Below are 26699 nucleotides of genomic sequence, written 5' to 3'. Positions count from 1 at the left end.
GACAAAAAGATCAAAGTTTTGGACTTTTGTATTTTCCAGACTTGTTACCACTGCAGTTGTCATGCTGTGTGTTTATGTTTTTATTTTGTGAATAGGTGTTTGCTAACGATGACAGATGCGGCGTTGCCTTCCCAGGATTGGGCTGCCTGAGGAGTCGGGTCAGACCGTGATTGGCTGTTCTGCTTCATAAAAGGAGGAAGAACGACGTGCCTGATTGGGGCTCAGAGGGATGGAGTGTATCATCCTTTACACTGTATCAGGAGTGTTGTACAGAGTAATTGTTGAACTTCTTTTGTTTGAGTTTTCTCCTGTTTGTGTTCCGTAGAGGTAAGAAGCTGTTTTTGTTTTCGTATTTCTTTTTGGACTAGGTAAGTTTGATGAAGAGAATAGGATTTGTTTTGTTATTTTGCCGTTTGCTCACTTTAAGGTTACTTTAAATATCTTATCTCTGACTTTATTTAGATCAGTCATTTTTTGTTGAATCCTCTTCATGTTTTAAATACATACTATTTTTTTTTTTTTTTAAACCTCCCCTGTGAGCCAGTCTGATTCAATTTGAAGGAAGGTATATTAATGTTACATTCAGGAACCCCTAGACTGGGCGCAACAAGACCATTCACCATACCAGAATATAAGCTGCACCCACTAAAGTTAGAAAGGAAAACGTGCACATATGTGCACAAATGTGCCACACTTGTCTATCAGCCCCAGGAGTCCATGTTGTAACATGGGACTGTAACGCAGATGCAGGGCCGTTTCCAGATATGTGGAGCCCTAGGCAAGATGCTGTCTGGGGGCCTGTGGTTTGTTCAGCTGTGATGAAGAGATTTCCAACCCTTTAGATGGTCTTCTAAGATGTCACAATCTGTTACACTTCATGAGCAAAACAGGTAAAATAAAAACATCTTAAGTTGAGCTGCTGAGGCAGGCTAATCTCATAAAACATCATAATACCAGGAAAAGATTCCTCTATATGTGTCACGGTTTCAGCGAGCTGCTTGTCCCACATGCAACACGTTTAGGAGACAGAGGAGATCTAAAGACATTTTATTTACAGCAGACTCTGTGAAGATGTGGTGAAGGGTGGGTGAGATCCGAGCAGTTCCTGAAATGAAGTGAAGAGGATGGCAGGACGGCAGACAGGTGTAGTCAGGGAAAGAAGTCCGGCCGTGGTTTGAGGAAATCCAATGTTCTCAGGAACAGAGAAGACACGGTCGTGATGGCCAGGGAGTCTCAGTGGGAGCTGGTCCAGTCTTGATAATTAATCCAGGAGGGGAACACTCAGGCACTGAAGCAGGCAGCAGACTCCTTTCATCCTGTCTCTGGATGAGATACAGGTGTGCAGCGGCCTACCTGCTGGAGATTCCATCCTCCGACTGACTGTGCACCAGCAGGACCTCTGGTGGACAACCGCTGAAAGACTCCTCAGATCCCAACAATATGGTAACAAATTGAACTGATGAACAGATGAGATCATAAAAATGTTTACTTTGAATAAGTACCAAAGCAACACTTAAAGTAATGCTTAATTATCTTGTCTTAATTAATTATTAATTAATTATCTTAATGTCTTACACTAATCAGCATAACATCTAATAATAACATACATTATTCACAGTATCAGTCACTGTGTCTTGTCTTCAAAATGTCTGCCTCCTTGTCTTCCTCATAGGACAGCTGTTTGCCCATCTAATGGTTGATGCTGACTATTGCAAGACCAGCAAGGCGATGCTGTTGCATGGATGACCTTTGGTAGGTCTTGATGACCTTGTGCTTTGAGAAGCTCCTCTCTGCTGTGGCCACAGTCACTGGCAGGCAATTATTGGGGCAACCCACAGATTGGGAAACAGTTCCTTCAAATGTTTGGTTTTACAGTGTCTCTTTAGAGCGTTTACCCACAAAATTGTCACTTAAGTATTTTCTCCAAATTAGTTTACACACTGAACTAGTTATAAACTAGGAATAAGGATCCATTGCCACAATAGTCTAATACAGTCAACACTGTCAAATACTTCCATAAAACATTTCTTTGAATTATGAAACACTTCTAATTAGGAGCCTTTAAATCACATGGCAGGACAGACAGACATGGCAGGACAGATGGACATGGCAGGGCAGATCACATGGCAGGACAGATGGACATGGCGGGGCAGATGGACATGGCAGGACAGATGGACATGGCAGGACAGATGGACATGGCAGGATAGACAGACATGGCAGGTCAGATGGACATGGCAGGACAGATGGACATGGCAGGACAGATCAACATGGCAGGACAGATGGACATGGCAGGACAGATGGACATGGCAGGACAGATCAACATGGCAGGACAGATGGACATGGCAGGACAGACGGACATGGCAGGGCAGATAGACATGGCAGGACAGATGGACATGGCAGGACAGATCAACATGGCAGGACAGATGGACATGGCAGGGCAGACAGACATGGCAGGACAGATGGACATGGCAGGACAGATCACATGGCAGGACAGATCACATGGCAGGACAGATGGACATGGCAGGGCAGATGGACATGGCAGGATAGACAGACATGGCAGGTCAGATGGACATGGCAGGACAGATGGACATGGCAGGACAGATCAACATGGCAGGACAGATGGACATGGCAGGACAGATCAACATGGCAGGACAGATGGACATGGCAGGACAGACGGACATGGCAGGGCAGATAGACATGGCAGGACAGATGGACATGGCAGGACAGATCAACATGGCAGGACAGATGGACATGGCAGGGCAGACAGACATGGCAGGACAGATGGACATGGCAGGACAGATCACATGGCAGGACAGATCACATGGCAGGACAGATGGACATGGCAGGGCAGATGGACATGGCAGGACAGATGGACATGGCAGGACAGATCAACATGGCAGGACAGATGGACATGGCAGGACAGATGGACATGGCAGGACAGATCAACATGGCAGGACAGATGGACATGGCAGGACAGACGGACATGGCAGGGCAGATAGACATGGCAGGACAGATGGACATGGCAGGACAGATCAACATGGCAGGACAGATGGACATGGCAGGGCAGACAGACATGGCAGGACAGATGGACATGGCAGGACAGATCACATGGCAGGACAGATGGACATGGCAGGACAGATCACATGGCAGGACAGATGGACATGGCAGGGCAGATGGACATGGCAGGACAGATGGACATGGCAGGACAGACAGACATGGCAGGACAGATGGACATGGCAGGACAGATCGACATGGCAGGACAGATGGACATGGCAGGGCAGACAGACATGGCAGGACAGATGGACATGGCAGGACAGATCACATGGCAGGACAGATGGACATGGCAGGACAGATCACATGGCAGGACAGATGGACATGGCAGGACAGACAGACATGGCAGGACAGAAAGACATGGCAGGACAGATGAACATGGCAGGGCAGATCACATGGCAGGACAGATGGACATGGCAGGACAGATCACATGGCAGGACAGATGGACATGGCAGGACAGATGGACATGGCAGGGCAGATCACATGGCAGGACAGATGGACATGGCAGGGCAGATGGAAATGGCAGGACAGACGGACATGGCGGGACAGATCGACATGGCAGGACAGATGGACATGGCAGGACAGATGGACATGGCAGGACAGACAGACATGGCAGGACAGATGGACATGGCAGGGATGACAGACATGGCAGGACAGATGGACATGGCAGGACAGATTGATATGGCAGAACAGATCACATGGCAGGACAGATGGACATGGCAGGACAGATCACATGGCAGGACAGATCGACATGGCAGGACAGATGGACATGGCAGGACAGACAGACATGGCAGGGCAGACAGACATGGCAGGACAGATGGACATGGCAGGGCAGACAGACATGGCAGGACAGACGGACATGGCAGGACAGATGGACATGGCAGGACAGACAGACATGGCAGGACAGATGGACATGGCAGAACAGATCACATGGCAGGACAGATGGACATGGCAGGACAGATCACATGGCAGGACAGATGGACATGGCAGGACAGACAGACATGGCAGGGCAGATGGACATGGCAGGACAGATCACATGGCAGGACAGATGGACATGGCAGGGCAGACAGACAAGGCAGGGCAGACAGACATGGCAGGACAGATCGACATGGCAGGACAGATGGACATGGCAGGACAGATGGACATGGCAGGGCAGATGGACATGGCAGGACAGATGGACATGGCAGGACAGATCACATGGCAGGACAGATGGACATGGCAGGGCAGATCACATGGCAGGACAGATGGACATGGCAGGACAGATCACATGGCAGGACAGATGGACAGGGCAGGACAGATGGACATGGCAGGACAGACAGACATGGCAGGACAGATGGACATGGCAGGGCAGACAGACATGGCAGGACAGATGGACATGGCAGGACAGATCACATGGCAGGACAGATGGACATGGCAGGACAGATCACATGGCAGGACAGATCGACATGGCAGGACAGATCACATGGCAGGACAGATGGACATGGCAGGACAGATCACATGGCAGGACAGATGGACATGGCAGGGCAGATGGACATGGCAGGACAGAGGGACATGGCAGGACAGATCACATGGCAGGACAGATGGACATGGCAGGACAGATCACATGGCAGGACAGGTGGACATGGCAGGGCAGATGGACATGGCAGGACAGACAGACATGGCAGGGCAGACAGACATGGCAGGACAGATGGACATGGCAGGGCAGACAGACATGGCAGGACAGATGGACATGGCAGGACAGACATACATGGCAGGACAGATGGACATGGCAGGACAGACAGACATGGCAGGACAGATGGACATGGCAGGGCAGATCACATGGCAGGGCAGATGGAAATGGCAGGACAGATGGACATGGCAGGACAGATCGACATGGCAGGACAGATGGACATGGCAGGACAGATGGACATGGCAGGACAGATTACATGGCAGGACAGATGGACATGGCAGGACAGATCACATGGCAGGACAGATGGACATGGCAGGGCAGATGGACATGGCAGGACAGACAGACATGGCAGGACAAATGGACATGGCAGGGCAGATGGACATGGCAGGACAGACGGACATGGCAGGACAGATGGACATGGCAGGACAGATGGACATGGCAGGACAGATGGACATGGCAGGGCAGACAGACATGGTAGGACAGACGGACATGGCAGGACAGATGGACATGGCAGGACAGATCACATGGCAGGACAGATGGACATGGCAGGGCAGATGGACATGGCAGGACAGATGGACATGGCAGGACAGATCACATGGCAGGACAGATGGACATGGCAGGGCAGATGGACATGGCAGGACAGATGGACATGGCAGGACAGATGGACATGGCAGGGCAGACAGACATGGCAGGACAGATGGACATGGCAGGACAGATCACATGGCAGGGCAGACAGACATGGCAGGACAGATGGACATGGCAGGACAGATCACATGGCAGGACAGATGGACATGGCAGGGCAGATGGACATGGCAGGACAGATCGACATGGCAGGACAGATGGACATGGCAGGACAGACAGATATGGCAGGACAAATGGACATGGCAGGGCAGATGGACATGGCAGGACAGATGGACATGGCAGGACAGACGGACATGGCAGGACAGATGGACATGGCAGGGAAGACAGACATGGTAGGACAGATGGACATGGCAGGACAGATCACATGGCAGGACAGATGGACATGGCAGGGCAGATGGACATGGCAGGACAGATGGACATGGCAGGACAGACGGACATGGCAGGACAGATGGACATGGCAGGACAGATCACATGGCAGGACAGATGGACATGGCAGGACAGATCACATGGCAGGACAGCTGGACATGGCAGGGCAGATGGACATGGCAGGACAGATCGACATGGCAGGGCAGATGGACATGGCAGGACAGATCGACATGGCAGGACAGATGGACATGGCAGGGCAGACAGACATGGCAGGACAGATGGACATGGCAGGACAGATCACATGGCAGGGCAGACAGACATGGCAGGACAGATGGACATGGCAGGACAGATCACATGGCAGGACAGATGGACATGGCAGGGCAGATGGACATGGCAGGACAGATGGACATGGCAGGACAGATCACATGGCAGGACAGATGGACATGGCAGGGCAGATGGACATGGCAGGACAGATGGACATGGCAGGACAGATCACATGGCAGGACAGATGGACATGGCAGGACAGATCACATGGCAGGACAGATGGACATGGCAGGACAGATCACATGGCAGGACAGATGGACATGGCAGGACAGATCGACATGGCAGGACAGATGGACATGGCAGGGCAGATGGACATGGCAGGACAGATCACATGGCAGGACAGATGGACATGGCAGGACAGATGGACATGGCAGGACAGATCACATGGCAGGACAGATGAACATGGCAGGGCAGATGGACATGGCAGGACAGATGGACATGGCAGGGCAGATGGACATGGCAGGGCAGATCACATGGCAGGACAGATCACATGGCAGGGCAGATCACATGGCAGGACAGATCACATGGCAGGACAGATGGACATGGCAGGGCAGATGGACATGGCAGGGCAGATCACATGGCAGGGCAGATCACATGGCAGGACAGATGGACATGGCAGGGCAGATGGACATGGCAGGACAGATCACATGGCAGGACAGATCACATGGCAGGGCAGATCACATGGCAGGACAGATGGACATGGCAGGGCAGATCACATGGCAGGACAGATGGACATGGCAGGGCAGATGGACATGGCAGGACAGATCACATGGCAGGACAGATGGACATGGCAGGGCAGATGGACATGGCAGGACAGATCACATGGCAGGACAGATGGACATGGCAGGGCAGATGGACATGGCAGGACAGATGGACATGGCATGGCAGATCACATGGCAGGACAGATGGACATGGCAGGACAGATCACATGGCAGGACAGATGGACATGGCAGGAAAGATGGACATGGCAGGACAGATCACATGGCAGGACAGATGGACATGGCAGGACAGATCACATGGCAGGACAGGTGGACATGGCAGGGCAGATGGACATGGCAGGACAGATGGACATGGCAGGACAGACAGACATGGCAGGACAGATGGACATGGCAGGACAGATCACATGGCAGGACAGATGGACATGGCAGGACAGACAGACATGGCAGGACAGATGGACATGGCAGGACAGATCGACATGGCAGGACAGATGGACATGGCAGGACAGATCACATGGCAGGACAGATGGACATGGCAGGACAGATGGACATGGCAGGACAGACAGACATGGCAGGACAGATGGACATGGCAGGACAGATGGACATGGCAGAACAGATCACATGGCAGGACAGATTGACATGGCAGGGCAGATGGACATGGCAGGACAGATGGACATGGCAGGAAAGATGGACATGGCAGGACAGATGGACATGGCAGTGCAGATGGACATGGCAGGACAGATGGACATGGCAGGACAGATCACATGGCAGGACAGATGGACATGGCAGGACAGATGGACATGGCAGGACAGATGGACATGGCAGGGCAGATGGACATGGCACGACAGATGGACATGGCAGGGCAGATCACATGGCAGGACAGATGGTCATGGCAGGGCAGATCACATGGCAGGGCAGATCACATGGCAGGGCAGATGACATGGCAGGACAGATGGACATGGCAGGACAGATCACATGGCAGGACAGATGGACATGGCAGGGCAGATCACATGGCAGGACAGATGGACATGGCAGGACAGATCGACATGGCAGGGCAGATCACATGGCAGGGCAGATGACATGGCAGGACAGATGGACATGGCAGGACAGATCACATGGCAGGACAGATGGACATGGCAGGGCAGATGGACATGGCAGGACAGATGGACATGGCAGGACAGATCACATGGCAGGACAGATGGACATGGCAGGACAGATGGACATGGCAGGACAGATGGACATGGCAGGACAGATCACATGGCAGGACAGATGGACATGGCAGGACAGATCACATGGCAGGACAGATGGACATGGTTGGACAGATCGACATGGCAGGACAGACGGACATGGCAGGACAGATGGACATGGCAGGGCAGATGGACATGGCAGGACAGATGGACATGGCAGGACAGATCACATGGCAGGACAGATGGACATGGCAGGACAAATCACATGGCAGGACAGATGGACATGGCAGGGCAGATGGACATGGCAGGACAGATCACATGGCAGGACAGATGGACATGGCAGGGCAGATGGACATGGCAGGACAGATGGACATGGCATGGCAGATCACATGGCAGGACAGATGGACATGGCAGGACAGATCACATGGCAGGACAGATGGACATGGCAGGAAAGATGGACATGGCAGGACAGATCACATGGCAGGACAGATGGACATGGCAGGACAGATCACATGGCAGGACAGGTGGACATGGCAGGGCAGATGGACATGGCAGGACAGATGGACATGGCAGGACAGACAGACATGGCAGGACAGATGGACATGGCAGGACAGATCACATGGCAGGACAGATGGACATGGCAGGACAGACAGACATGGCAGGACAGATGGACATGGCAGGAAAGATCGACATGGCAGGACAGATGGACATGGCAGGACAGATCACATGGCAGGACAGATGGACATGGCAGGACAGATGGACATGGCAGGACAGACAGACATGGCAGGACAGATGGACATGGCAGGACAGATCGACATGGCAGGACAGATCACATGGCAGGACAGATGGACATGGCAGGACAGATGGACATGGCAGGGAAGACAGACATGGCAGGACAGATGGACATGGCAGGACAGATCACATGGCAGGACAGACAGACATGGCAGGACAGATGGACATGGCAGGACAGATCACATGGCAGGACAGATGGACATGGCAGGGCAGATGGACATGGCAGGACAGATGGACATGGCAGGACAGATCACATGGCAGGACAGATGGACATGGCAGGGCAGATGGACATGGCAGGACAGATGGACATGGCAGGACAGATCACATGGCAGGACAGATGGACATGGCAGGACAGATCACATGGCAGGACAGATGGACATGGCAGGACAGATCACATGGCAGGACAGATGGACATGGCAGGACAGATCGACATGGCAGGACAGATGGACATGGCAGGGCAGATGGACATGGCAGGACAGATGGACATGGCAGGACAGATGGACATGGCAGGACAGACAGACATGGCAGGACACATCATATGGCAGGACAGATGGACATGGCAGGACAGACAGACATGGCAGGACAGATGGACATGGCAGGGCAGATGGACATGGCAGGGCAGATCACATGGCAGGACAGATCACATGGCAGGGCAGATCACATGGCAGGACAGATCACATGGCAGGACAGATGGACATGGCAGGGCAGATGGACATGGCAGGGCAGATCACATGGCAGGGCAGATCACATGGCAGGACAGATGGACATGGCAGGGCAGATGGACATGGCAGGACAGATCACATGGCAGGACAGATCACATGGCAGGGCAGATCACATGGCAGGACAGATGGACATGGCAGGGCAGATCACATGGCAGGACAGATGGACATGGCAGGGCAGATGGACATGGCAGGACAGATCACATGGCAGGACAGATGGACATGGCAGGGCAGATGGACATGGCAGGACAGATCACATGGCAGGGCAGATGGACATGGCAGGGCAGATGGACATGGCAGGACAGATCACATGGCAGGACAGATGGACATGGCAGGGCAGATGGACATGGCAGGACAGATCACATGGCAGGACAGATGGACATGGCAGGACAGATGGACATGGCAGGGCAGATGGACATGGCAGGACAGATGGACATGGCATGGCAGATCACATGGCAGGACAGATGGACATGGCAGGACAGATCACATGGCAGGACAGATGGACATGGCAGGAAAGATGGACATGGCAGGACAGATCACATGGCAGGACAGATGGACATGGCAGGACAGATCACATGGCAGGACAGGTGGACATGGCAGGGCAGATGGACATGGCAGGACAGATGGACATGGCAGGACAGACAGACATGGCAGGACAGATGGACATGGCAGGACAGATCACATGGCAGGACAGATGGACATGGCAGGACAGACAGACATGGCAGGACAGATGGACATGGCAGGACAGATCGACATGGCAGGACAGATGGACATGGCAGGACAGATCACATGGCAGGACAGATGGACATGGCAGGACAGATGGACATGGCAGGACAGACAGACATGGCAGGACAGATGGACATGGCAGGACAGATGGACATGGCAGAACAGATCACATGGCAGGACAGATTGACATGGCAGGGCAGATGGACATGGCAGGACAGATGGACATGGCAGGAAAGATGGACATGGCAGGACAGATGGACATGGCAGTGCAGATGGACATGGCAGGACAGATGGACATGGCAGGACAGATCACATGGCAGGACAGATGGACATGGCAGGACAGATGGACATGGCAGGGCAGATGGACATGGCACGACAGATGGACATGGCAGGGCAGATCACATGGCAGGACAGATGGTCATGGCAGGGCAGATCACATGGCAGGACAGATGGACATGGCAGGACAGATCACATGGCAGGACAGATGGACATGGCAGGACAAATCACATGGCAGGACAGATGGACATGGCAGGGCAGATCACATGGCAGGACAGATGGACATGGCAGGACAGATCGACATGGCAGGGCAGATCACATGGCAGGGCAGATGACATGGCAGGACAGATGGACATGGCAGGACAGATCACATGGCAGGACAGATGGACATGGCAGGGCAGATGGACATGGCAGGACAGATGGACATGGCAGGACAGATCACATGGCAGGACAGATGGACATGGCAGGACAGATGGACATGGCAGGACAGATGGACATGGCAGGACAGATCACATGGCAGGACAGATGGACATGGCAGGACAGATCACATGGCAGGACAGATGGACATGGTTGGACAGATCGACATGGCAGGACAGACGGACATGGCAGGACAGATGGACATGGCAGGGCAGATGGACATGGCAGGACAGATGGACATGGCAGGACAGATCACATGGCAGGACAGATGGACATGGCAGGACAAATCACATGGCAGGACAGATGGACATGGCAGGGCAGATGGACATGGCAGGACAGATCACATGGCAGGACAGATGGACATGGCAGGGCAGATGGACATGGCAGGACAGATGGACATGGCATGGCAGATCACATGGCAGGACAGATGGACATGGCAGGACAGATCACATGGCAGGACAGATGGACATGGCAGGAAAGATGGACATGGCAGGACAGATCACATGGCAGGACAGATGGACATGGCAGGACAGATCACATGGCAGGACAGGTGGACATGGCAGGGCAGATGGACATGGCAGGACAGATGGACATGGCAGGACAGACAGACATGGCAGGACAGATGGACATGGCAGGACAGATCACATGGCAGGACAGATGGACATGGCAGGACAGACAGACATGGCAGGACAGATGGACATGGCAGGAAAGATCGACATGGCAGGACAGATGGACATGGCAGGACAGATCACATGGCAGGACAGATGGACATGGCAGGACAGATGGACATGGCAGGACAGACAGACATGGCAGGACAGATGGACATGGCAGGACAGATCGACATGGCAGGACAGATCACATGGCAGGACAGATGGACATGGCAGGACAGATGGACATGGCAGGGAAGACAGACATGGCAGGACAGATGGACATGGCAGGACAGATCACATGGCAGGACAGATGGACATGGCAGGACACATCACATGGCAGGACAGATGGACATGGCAGGACAGATGGACATGGCAGGACAGACAGACATGGCAGGACACATCATATGGCAGGACAGATGGACATGGCAGGACAGACAGACATGGCAGGACAGATGGACATGGCAGGGCAGATCACATGGCAGGACAGATGGACATGGCAGGGCAGATCACATGGCAGGACAGATGGACATGGCAGGGCAGATGACATGGCAGGACAGATGGACATGGCAGGACAGATGACATGGCAGGGCAGATCACATGGCAGGACAGATGGACATGGCAGGGCAGATGACATGGCAGGGCAGATGACATGGCAGGACAGATGGACATGGCAGGACAGATCACATGGCAGGACAGATGGACATGGCAGGACAGATCACATGGCAGGACAGATGGACATGGCAGGACAGATCACATGGCAGGACAGATGGACATGGCAGGGCAGATGGACATGGCAGGACATAATTACATGGCAGGACAGATGGACATGGCAGGACAGATCACATGGCAGGACAGATGGACATGGCAGGACAGATCGACATGGCAGGACAGATCACATGGCAGGACAGATGGACATGGCAGGACAGATCACATGGCAGGACAGATGGACATGGCAGGGCAGATCACATGGCAGGACAGATGGACATGGCAGGGCAGATGGACATGGCAGGACAGATGTACATGGCAGGACAGATCACATGGCAGGACAGATGGACATGGCAGGGCAGATGGACATGGCAGGACAGATGGACATGGCAGGACAGATCACATGGCAGGACAGATGGACATGGCAGGGCAGATGGACATGGCAGGACAGATGGACATGGCAGGACAGATGGACATGGCAGGACAGATCACATGGCAGGACAGATGGACATGGCAGGGCAGATGGACATGGCAGGACAGATCACATGGCAGGACAGATCACATGGCAGGGCAGATGGACATGGCAGGACAGATCACATGGCAGGACAGATGGACATGGCAGGGCAGATGGACATGGCAGGACAGATCACATGGCAGGACAGATCACATGGCAGGGCAGATGGACATGGCAGGACAGATCACATGGCAGGACAGATGGACATGGCAGGGCAGATGGACATGGCAGGACAGATCACCTGGCAGGACAGATGGACATGGCAGGACAGACAGACATGGCAGGACAGATGGACATGGCAGGGCAGACAGACATGGCAGGACAGATGGACATGGCAGGGCAGACAGACATGGCAGGACAGATGGACATGGAAGGGCAGATCACATGGCAGGACAGATCACATGGCAGGATAGATGGACATGGCAGGACAGATGGACATGGCAGGGCAGACAGACATGGCAGGACAGATGGACATGGCAGGACAGATCACATGGCAGGAAAGATGGACATGGCAGGACAGATGGACATGGCAGGACAGATCACATGGCAGGACAGATGGACATGGCAGGGCAGATGGACATGGCAGGACAGATCACATGGCAGGACAGATGGACATGGCAGGACAGATGGACATGGCAGGACAGATGGACATGGCAGGGCAGATCGACATGGCAGGACAGATGGACATGGCAGGACAGACGGACATGGCAGGGCAGACGGACATGGCAGGACAGATGGACATGGCAGGACAGATGGACATGGCAGGGCAGATGGACATGGCAGGACAGATGGACATGGCAGGGAAGACATACATGGCAGGACAGATGGACATGGCAGGACAGATGGACATGGCAGGGCAGATGGACATGGCAGGAAAGATGGACATGGCAGGGCAGATCACATGGAAGGAAAGATCGACATGGCAGGACAGATGGACATGGCAGGACAGATCACATGGCAGGACAGATGGACATGGAAGGGCAGACAGACATGGCAGGACAGATGGACATGGCAAGACAGATGGACATGGCAGGGCAGATGGACATGGCAGGACAGATGGACATTGCAGGACAGATGGACATGGCAGGACAGACGGACATGGCAGGACAGATGGACATGGCAGGACAGATGGACATGGCAGGGCAGATGGACATGGCAGGACAGATGGACATGGCAGGACAGATCACATGGCAGGACAGATCGACATGGCAGGACAGATCGACATGGCAGGACAGATAACATGGCAGGACAGATCACATGGCAGGACAGATCGACATGGCAGGACAGATCGACATGGCAGGACAGATAACATGGCAGGACAGATGGACATGGCAGGACAGATGGACATGGCAGGACAGACAGACATGGCAGGACAGACGGACATGGCAGGGCAGATGGACATGGCAGGGCAGATGGACATGGCAGGACAGACAGACATGGCAGGACAGATGGACATGGCAGGACAGACAGACATGGCAGGACAGATCACATGGCAGGACAGATGGACATGGCAGGACAGATCACATGGCAGGACAGATGGACATGGCAGGACAGATGGACATGGCAGGGCAGATGGACATGGCAGGACAGATGGACATGGCAGGACAGATCACATGGCAGGACAGATGGACATGGCAAGGCAGATGGACATGGCAGGACAGATGGACATGGCAGGACAGATGGACATGGCAGGGCAGATGGACATGGCAGGACAGATGGACATGGCAGGGCAGATCACATGGCAGGGCAGATCACATGGCAGGACAGATCACATGGCAGGACAGATGGACATGGCAGGACAGATGGACATGGCAGGGCAGATGGACATGGCAGGGCAGATCACATGGCAGGGCAGATGGACATGGCTGGACAGATGGACATGGCAGGGCAGATGGACATGGCAGGACAGATCACATGGCAGGACAGATGGACATGGCAGGACAGATCACATGGCAGGACAGATGGACATGGCAGGACAGATCACATGGCAGGACAGATGGACATGGCAGGACAGATGGACATGGCAGGGCAGATCACATGGCAGGGCAGATGGACATGGCAGGACAGATGGACATGGCAGGGCAGATGGACATGGCAGGACAGATCACATGGCAGGACAGATGGACATGGCAGGACAGATCACATGGCAGGACAGATGGACATGGCAGGACAGATCACATGGCAGGACAGATGGACATGGCAGGACAGATCACATGGCAGGACAGATGGACATGGCAAGGCAGATGGACATGGCAGGACAGATGGACATGGCAGGACAGATCACATGGCAGGACAGATGGACATGGCAGGACAGATGGACATGGCAGGGCAGATCACATGGCAGGACAGATGGACATGGCAGGGCAGATCACATGGCAGGACAGATGGACATGGCAGGGCAGATCACATGGCAGGACAGATGGACATGGCAGTGCAGATCACATGGCAGGACAGATCACATGGCAGGACAGATGGACATGGCAGGGCAGATCACATGGCAGGACAGATCACATGGCAGGACAGATGGACATGGCAGGACAGACAGACATGGCAGGGCAGATGGACATGGCAGGACAGATGGACATGGCAGGGAAGACAGACATGGCAGGACAGATGGATATGGCAGGGCAGACATACATGGCAGGACAGATGGACATGGCAGGGCAGATGGACATGGCAGGGCAGACAGACATGGCAGGGCAGACAGACATGGCAGGACAGATGGACATGGCAGGGCAGTTCACATGGCAGGACAGATGGACATGGCAGGACAGATCACATGGCAGGACAGATCACATGGCAGGACAGATGGACATGGCAGGACAGACAGACATGGCAGGGCAGATGGACATGGCAGGACAGATGGACATGGCAGGGAAGACAGACATGGCAGGACAGATGGATATGGCAAGGCAGACATACATGGCAGGACAGATGGACATGGCAGGGCAGATGGACATGGCAGGGCAGATGGACATGGCAGGACAGATGGACATGGCAGGACAGACAGACATGGCAGGACAGATGGACATGGCAGGGCAGACGGACATGGCAGGGCAGATTGACATGGCAGGACAGATGGACATGGCAGGACAGATCACATGGCAGGACAAATGGACATGGCAGGGCAGATGGACATGGCAGGAAAGATGGACATGGCAGGGCAGATGGACATGGCAGGACAGATCACATGGCAGGACAGATGGACATGGCAGGGCAGATGGACATGGCAGGACAGATGGACATGGCAGGACAGATCACATGGCAGGACAGATGGACATGGCAGGACAGACAGACATGGCAGGGCAGATGGACATGGCAGGGCAGACGAACATGGCAGGACAGATCGACATGGCAGGACAGATGGACATGGCAGGGCAGATCACATGGCAGGACAGATGGACATGGCAGGACAGAGAGACATGGCAGGACAGATGGACATGGCAGGGCAGACAGACATGGCAGGACAGATGGACATGGCAGGACAGATCACATGGCAGGACAGATGGACATGGCAGGACAGATCACATGGCAGGACAGATGGACATGGCAGGACAGATCACATGGCAGGACAGATGGACATGGCAGGGCAGATGGACATGGCGGGACAGATGGACATGGCAGGACAGACAGACATGGCAGGACAGATGGACATGGCAGGACAGACCACATGGCAGGACAGATGGACATGGCAGGACAGACAGACATGGCAGGACAGATGGACATGGCAGGACAGATGGACATGGCAGGACAGATGGACATGGCGGGACAGATCACATGGCAGGACAGATCGACATGGCAGGACAGATGGACATGGCAGGACAGATCACATGGCAGGACAGATGGACATGGCAGGGCAGATGGTCATGGCAGGACAGATGGACATGGCAGGACAGATGGACATGGCAGGACAGATCGACATGGCAGGACAGATCACATGGCAGGACAGATGGACATGGCAGGACAGATCACATGGCAGGACAGATGGACATGGCAGGACAGATCACATGGCAGGAGAGATGGACATGGCAGGACAGATCACATGGCAGGACAGATGGACATGGCAGGACAGATGGACATGGCAGGACAGATCACATGGCAGGACAGATGGACATGGCAGGACAGATGGACATGGCAGGACAGATCACATGGCAGGACAGATCGACATGGCAGGACAGATGGACATGGCAGGACAGACAGACATGGCAGGGAAGACAGACATGGCAGGACAGATGGACATGGCAGGACAGATCACATGGCAGGACAGATGGACATGGCAGGGCAGATGGACATGGCAGGACAGATGGAAATGGCAGGACAGATGGACATGGCAGGGCAGATGGACATGGCAGGACAGATGGACATGGCAGGACAGACAGACATGGCAGGGCAGATGGACATGGCAGGACAGATCACCTGGCAGGACAGATGGACATGGCAGGACAGACAGACATGGCAGGACAGATGGACATGGCAGGGCAGACAGACATGGCAGGACAGATGGACATGGCAGGGCAGACAGACATGGCAGGACAGATGGACATGGAAGGGCAGATCACATGGCAGGACAGATCACATGGCAGGATAGATGGACATGGCAGGACAGATGGACATGGCAGGGCAGACAGACATGGCAGGACAGATGGACATGGCAGGACAGATCACATGGCAGGAAAGATGGACATGGCAGGACAGATGGACATGGCAGGACAGATCACATGGCAGGACAGATGGACATGGCAGGGCAGATGGACATGGCAGGACAGATCACATGGCAGGACAGATGGACATGGCAGGACAGATGGACATGGCAGGGCAGATCGACATGGCAGGACAGATGGACATGGCAGGACAGACGGACATGGCAGGGCAGACGGACATGGCAGGACAGATGGACATGGCAGGACAGATGGACATGGCAGGGCAGATGGACATGGCAGGACAGATGGACATGGCAGGGAAGACATACATGGCAGGACAGATGGACATGGCAGGACAGATGGACATGGCAGGGCAGATGGACATGGCAGGAAAGATGGACATGGCAGGGCAGATCACATGGAAGGAAAGATCGACATGGCAGGACAGATGGACATGGCAGGACAGATCACATGGCAGGACAGATGGACATGGAAGGGCAGACAGACATGGCAGGACAGATGGACATGGCAAGACAGATGGACATGGCAGGGCAGATGGACATGGCAGGACAGATGGACATTGCAGGACAGATGGACATGGCAGGACAGACGGACATGGCAGGACAGATGGACATGGCAGGACAGATGGACATGGCAGGGCAGATGGACATGGCAGGACAGATGGACATGGCAGGGCAGATCACATGGCAGGGCAGATCACATGGCAGGACAGATCACATGGCAGGACAGATGGACATGGCAGGACAGATGGACATGGCAGGGCAGATGGACATGGCAGGGCAGATCACATGGCAGGGCAGATGGACATGGCTGGACAGATGGACATGGCAGGGCAGATGGACATGGCAGGACAGATCACATGGCAGGACAGATGGACATGGCAGGACAGATCACATGGCAGGACAGATGGACATGGCAGGACAGATCACATGGCAGGACAGATGGACATGGCAGGACAGATGGACATGGCAGGACAGATGGACATGGCAGGGCAGATCACATGGCAGGGCAGATGGACATGGCAGGACAGATGGACATGGCAGGGCAGATGGACATGGCAGGACAGATCACATGGCAGGACAGATGGACATGGCAGGACAGATCACATGGCAGGACAGATGGACATGGCAGGACAGATCACATGGCAGGACAGATGGACATGGCAGGACAGATCACATGGCAGGACAGATGGACATGGCAAGGCAGATGGACATGGCAGGACAGATGGACATGGCAGGACAGATCACATGGCAGGACAGATGGACATGGCAGGACAGATGGACATGGCAGGGCAGATCACATGGCAGGACAGATGGACATGGCAGGGCAGATCACATGGCAGGACAGATGGACATGGCAGGGCAGATCACATGGCAGGACAGATGGACATGGCAGTGCAGATCACATGGCAGGACAGATCACATGGCAGGACAGATGGACATGGCAGGGCAGATCACATGGCAGGACAGATCACATGGCAGGACAGATGGACATGGCAGGACAGACAGACATGGCAGGGCAGATGGACATGGCAGGACAGATGGACATGGCAGGGAAGACAGACATGGCAGGACAGATGGATATGGCAGGGCAGACATACATGGCAGGACAGATGGACATGGCAGGGCAGATGGACATGGCAGGGCAGACAGACATGGCAGGGCAGACAGACATGGCAGGACAGATGGACATGGCAGGGCAGTTCACATGGCAGGACAGATGGACATGGCAGGACAGATCACATGGCAGGACAGATCACATGGCAGGACAGATGGACATGGCAGGACAGACAGACATGGCAGGGCAGATGGACATGGCAGGACAGATGGACATGGCAGGGAAGACAGACATGGCAGGACAGATGGATATGGCAAGGCAGACATACATGGCAGGACAGATGGACATGGCAGGGCAGATGGACATGGCAGGGCAGATGGACATGGCAGGACAGATGGACATGGCAGGACAGACAGACATGGCAGGACAGATGGACATGGCAGGGCAGACGGACATGGCAGGGCAGATTGACATGGCAGGACAGATGGACATGGCAGGACAGATCACATGGCAGGACAAATGGACATGGCAGGGCAGATGGACATGGCAGGAAAGATGGACATGGCAGGGCAGATGGACATGGCAGGACAGATCACATGGCAGGACAGATGGACATGGCAGGGCAGATGGACATGGCAGGACAGATGGACATGGCAGGACAGATCACATGGCAGGACAGATGGACATGGCAGGACAGACAGACATGGCAGGGCAGATGGACATGGCAGGGCAGACGAACATGGCAGGACAGATCGACATGGCAGGACAGATGGACATGGCAGGGCAGATCACATGGCAGGACAGATGGACATGGCAGGACAGAGAGACATGGCAGGACAGATGGACATGGCAGGGCAGACAGACATGGCAGGACAGATGGACATGGCAGGACAGATCACATGGCAGGACAGATGGACATGGCAGGACAGATCACATGGCAGGACAGATGGACATGGCAGGACAGATCACATGGCAGGACAGATGGACATGGCAGGGCAGATGGACATGGCGGGACAGATGGACATGGCAGGACAGACAGACATGGCAGGACAGATGGACATGGCAGGACAGACCACATGGCAGGACAGATGGACATGGCAGGACAGACAGACATGGCAGGACAGATGGACATGGCAGGACAGATGGACATGGCAGGACAGATGGACATGGCGGGACAGATCACATGGCAGGACAGATCGACATGGCAGGACAGATGGACATGGCAGGACAGATCACATGGCAGGACAGATGGACATGGCAGGGCAGATGGTCATGGCAGGACAGATGGACATGGCAGGACAGATGGACATGGCAGGACAGATCGACATGGCAGGACAGATCACATGGCAGGACAGATGGACATGGCAGGACAGATCACATGGCAGGACAGATGGACATGGCAGGACAGATCACATGGCAGGAGAGATGGACATGGCAGGACAGATCACATGGCAGGACAGATGGACATGGCAGGACAGATGGACATGGCAGGACAGATCACATGGCAGGACAGATGGACATGGCAGGACAGATGGACATGGCAGGACAGATCACATGGCAGGACAGATCGACATGGCAGGACAGATGGACATGGCAGGACAGACAGACATGGCAGGGAAGACAGACATGGCAGGACAGATGGACATGGCAGGACAGATCACATGGCAGGACAGATGGACATGGCAGGGCAGATGGACATGGCAGGACAGATGGAAATGGCAGGACAGATGGACATGGCAGGGCAGATGGACATGGCAGGACAGATGGACATGGCAGGACAGACAGACATGGCAGGACAGATGGACATGGCAGGACAGATGGACATGGCAGGGCAGACAGACATGGCAGGACAGATGGACATGGCAGGACAGATCACATGGCAGGACAGATGGACATGGCAGGACAGATGGACATGGCAGGACAGATCACATGGCAGGACAGATCGACATGGCAGGACAGATGGACATGGCAGGACAGACAGACATGGCAGGGAAGAATGACATGGCAGGACAGATGGACATGGCAGGACAGATGGACATGGCAGGACAGATCACATGGCAGGACAGATCGACATGGCAGGACAGATGGACATGGCAGGACAGACAGACATGGCAGGGAAGACAGACATGGCAGGACAGATGGACATGGCAGGACAGATCACATGGCAGGACAGATGGACATGGCAGGACAGACAGACATGGCAGGACAGATGGACATGGCAGGACAGATGGACATGGCAGGGCAGATGGACATGGCAGGACAGATGGACATGGCAGGACAGACAGACATGGCAGGACAGATGGACATGGCAGGACAGATGGACATGGCAGGACAGATCACATGGCAGGACAGATCACATGGCAGGACAGATCGACATGGCAGGACAGATGGACATGGCAGGACAGACAGACATGGCAGGGAAGAATGACATGGCAGGACAGATGGACATGGCAGGACAGATCACATGGCAGGACAGATGGACATGGCAGGACAGACAGACATGGCAGGACAGATGGACATGGCAGGGCAGATGGACATGGCAGGACAGATGGACATGGCAGGACAGACAGACATGGCAGGACAGATGGACATGGCAGGACAGATGGACATGGCAGGGCAGACAGACATGGCAGGACAGATGGACATGGCAGGACAGATCACATGGCAGGACAGATGGACATGGCAGGACAGATACCATGGAAGGACAGATGGACATGGCAGGGCAGATGGACATGGCAGGGCAGATCAACATGGCAGGACAGATGGACATGGCAGGACAGATGGACATGGCAGGGCAGAGAGACATGGCAGGACAGATGGACATGGCAGGGAAGACATACATGGCAGGACAGATGGACATGGCAGGGCAGATGGACATGGCAGGACAGATGGACATGGCAGGGCAGATCACATGGCAGGACAGATGGACATGGCAGGACAGATCACATGGCAGGACAGATGGACATGGCAGGACAGATGGACATGGCAGGGCAGATGGACATGGCAGGACAGATGGACATGGCAGGACAGATCACATGGCAGGACAGATGGACATGGCAGGACAGATCGACATGGCAGGACAGATCACATGGCAGGACAGATGGACATGGCAGGACAGATGGACATGGCAGGGCAGATGGACATGGCAGGACAGATCACATGGCAGGACAGATGGACATGGCAGGACAGATCACATGGCAGGACAGATGGACATGGCAGGGCAGATGGACATGGCAGGATAGACAGACATGGCAGGACAGATGGAAATGGCAGAACAGATGGACATGGCAGGACAGATCACATGGCAGGACAGATGGACATGGCAGGGCAGATGGACATGGCAGGACAGACAGACATGGCAGGACAGACGGACATGGCAGGGCAGATGGACATGGCAGGACAGATGGACATGGCAGGACAGATCACATGGCAGGACAGATGGACATGGCAGGACAGATCACATGGCAGGACAGATGGACATGGCAGGGCAGATGGACATGGCAGGACAGATCAAATGGCAGGACAGATGGACATGGCAAGGCAGATGGACATGGCAGGACAGATGGACATGGCAGGACAGATGTACATGGCAGGACAGATGTACATGGCAGGGCAGATGGACATGGCAGGACAGATGGACATGGCAGGGCAGATCACATGGCAGGACAGATGGACATGGCAGGACAGATCACATGGCAGGACAGATGGACATGGCAGGACAGATGGACATGGCAGCACAGATGGACATGGCAGGACAGACAGACATGGCAGGCCAGACGGACATGGCAGGACAGATGGACATGGCAGGACAGACAGACATGGCAGGACAGATGGACATGGCAGGGCAGACATACATGGCAGGGCAGACAGACATGGCAGGACAGATGGACATGGCAGGACAGATGGACATGGCAGGACAGATCACATGGCAGGACAGATGGACATGGCAGGGCAGATGGACATGGCAGGACAGATCACATGGCAGGACAGATGGACATGGCAGGGCAGATGGACATGGCAGGACAGATGGAAATGGCAGGACAGATGGACATGGCAGGACAGATCACATGGCAGGACAGATGGACATGGCAGGGCAGATGGACATGGCAGGACAGATCACATGGCAGGACAGATGGACATGGCAGGGCAGATCACATGGCAGGACAGATCGACATGGCAGGACAGATCGACATGGCAGGACAGATCACATGGCAGGACAGATGGACATGGCAGGGCAGATCACATGGCAGGACAGATCGACATGGCAGGGCAGATGGACATGGCAGGGCAGACAGACATGGCAGGACAGATGGACATGGCAGGACAGATGGACATGGCAGGACAGATAGACATGGCAGGGCAGATTGACATGGCAGGACAGATGGACATGGCAGGACAGATCACATGGCAGGACAGATGGACATGGCAGGACAGATCGACATGGCAGGACAGATCACATGGCAGGACAGATGGACATGGCAGGACAGATCACATGGCAGGACAGATGGACATGGCAGGGCAGATGGACATGGCAGGATAGACAGACATGGCAGGACAGATGGAAATGGCAGGACAGATGGACATGGCCTGACAGATCACATGGCAGGACAGATGGACATGGCAGGGCAGATGGACATGGCAGGACAGACAGACATGGCAGGACAGATGGACATGGCAGGACAGACAGACATGGCAGGACAGACGGACATGGCAGGGCAGATGGACATGGCAGGACAGATGGACATGGCAGGACAGATCACATGGCAGGACAGATGGACATGGCAGGACAGATCACATGGCAGGACAGATGGACATGGCAGGACAGATCACATGGCAGGACAGATGGACATGGCAGGACAGATGTACATGGCAGGGCAGATGGACATGGCAGGAGAGATGGACATGGCAGGGCAGATCACAGGGCAGGACAGATGGACATGGCAGGGCAGATCACAGGGCAGGACAGATGGACATGGCAGGACAGATGGACATGGCAGGGCAGACATACAGGGCAGGACAGATGGACATGGCAGGGCAGATCACAGGGCAGGACAGATGGATATGGCAGGACAGATGGACATGGCAGGGCAGACATACATGGCAGGACAGATGGATATGGCAGGACAGATGGACATGGCAGGGCAGATCACATGGCAGGACAGATCGACATGGCAGGACAGATCACATGGCAGGACAGATGGACATGGCAGGGTAGATGGACATGGCAGGACAGATGGACATGGCAAAACAGATCACATGGCAGGACAGATGGACATGGCAGGGCAGACAGACATGGCAGGACAGATGGACATGGCAGGACAGATAGACATGGCAGGGCAGATTGACATGGCAGGACAGATGGACATGGCAGGACAGATCACATGGCAGGACAGATGGACATGGCAGGACAGATCGACATGGCAGGGCAGATCACATGGCAGGACAGATGGACATGGCAGGACAGATGGACATGGCAGGGCAGATGGACATGGCAGGATAGACAGACATGGCAGGACAGATGGAAATGGCAGAACAGATGGACATGGCAGGACAGATCACATGGCAGGACATATGGACATGGCAGGATAGACAGACATGGCAGGACAGATGGAAATGGCAGAACAGATGGACATGGCAGGACAGATCACATGGCAGGACAGATGGACATGGCAGGGCAGATGGACATGGCAGGACAGACAGACATGGCAGGACAGACGGACATGGCAGGACAGATCACATGGCAGGACAGATGGACATGGCAGGACAGATCACATGGCAGGACAGATGGACATGGCAGGGCAGATGGACATGGCAGGACAGATCACATGGCAGGACAGATGGACATGGCAGGACAGATCACATGGCAGGACAGATGGACATGGCAGGGCAGATGGACATGGCAGGACAGATCACATGGCAGGACAGATGGACATTGCAGGGCAGATGGACATGGCAGGATAGACAGACATGGCAGGACAGATGGAAATGGCAGGACTGATCACATGGCAGGACAGATGGACATGGCAGGGCAGATTGACATGGCAGGACAGATCACATGGCAGGACAGATGGACATGGCAGGACAGATGGACATGGCAGGGCAGATCACATGGCAGGACAGATGGACATGGCAGGAGAGATCGACATGGAAGGACAGATCACATGGCAGGACAGATGGACATGGCAGTACAGATGGACATGGCAGGGCAGATCACATGGCAGGACAGATGGACATGGCAGGGTAGATGGACATGGCAGGACAGACAGACATGGCAGGACAGATGGACATGGCAGGACAGACAGACATGGCAGGACAGACGGACATGGCAGGGCAGATGGACATGGCAGGACAGATGGACATGGCAGGACAGATGGACATGGCAGGACAGATCACATGGCAGGACAGATGGACATGGCAGGACAGATGGACATGGCAGGGCAGATGGACATGGCAGGACAGATCACATGGCAGGACAGATGGACATGGCAGGACAGATGGACATGGCAGGACAGACAGACATGGCAGGGCAGATGGACATGGCAGGACAGATCACATGGCAGGACAGATGGACATGGCAGGACAGATGGACATGGCAGGACAGATGTACATGGCAGGGCAGATGGACATGGCAGGACAGATGGACATGGCAGGGCAGATCACATGGCAGGACAGATGGACATGGCAGGGCAGATCACATGGCAGGACAGATGGACATGGCAGGGCAGATGGACATGGCAGGACAGATGGACATGGCAGGACAGACAGACATGGCAGGCCAGACGGACATGGCAGGACAGATGGACATGGCAGGGCAGACAGACATGGCAGGACAGATGGACATGGCAGGGCAGACATACATGGCAGGACAGATGGATATGGCAGGGCAGATGGACATGGCAGGACAGATCACATGGCAGGACAGATGGACATGGCAGGGCAGATGGACATGGCAGGGCAGATGGACATGGCAGGACAGATGGACATGGCAGGACAGATCACATGGCAGGACAGATGGACATGGCAGGACAGATCACATGGCAGGACAGATGGACATGGCAGGGCAGATGGACATGGCAGGACTGATGGACATGGCAGGACAGATGGACATGGCAGGGCAGATGGACATGGCAGGACAGATGGACAATGCAGGACAGATGGACGTGGCAGGGCAGATCACATGGCAGGACAAATGGACATGGCAGGGCAGATGGACATGGCAGGACAGATCACATGGCAGGACAGATGGACATGGCAGGACAGATGGACATGGCAGGACAGATCACATGGCAGGACAGATGGACATGGCAGGGCAGATGGACATGGCAGGACAGATCACATGGCAGGACAGATGGACATGGCAGGACAGATCACATGGCAGGACAGATGGACATGGCAGGGCAGATGGACATGGCAGGACAGATGGACATGGCAGGACAGACAGACATGGCAGGACAGATGGACATGGCAGGACAGATCACATGGAAGGACAGATGGACATGGCAGGACAGACAGACATGGTAGGACGGATGGACATGGCAGGACAGATCACATGGCAGGACAGATGGACATGGCAGGACAGACAGACATGGCAGGACAGAATGACATGGCAGGACAGATGGACATGGCAGGGCAGATGGACATGGCAGGACAGACAGACATGGCAGGACAGATGGACATGGCAGGACAGATGGACATGGCAGGGCAGACAGACATGGCAGGACAGATGG

This window comes from Telmatherina bonti, assembly GCF_933228915.1.
Source record: "Telmatherina bonti genome assembly, chromosome: 13".
NCBI classification, from domain to species: Eukaryota; Metazoa; Chordata; class Actinopteri; order Atheriniformes; family Telmatherinidae; genus Telmatherina; species Telmatherina bonti.
This window is presented reverse-complemented; position numbering follows the sequence as displayed.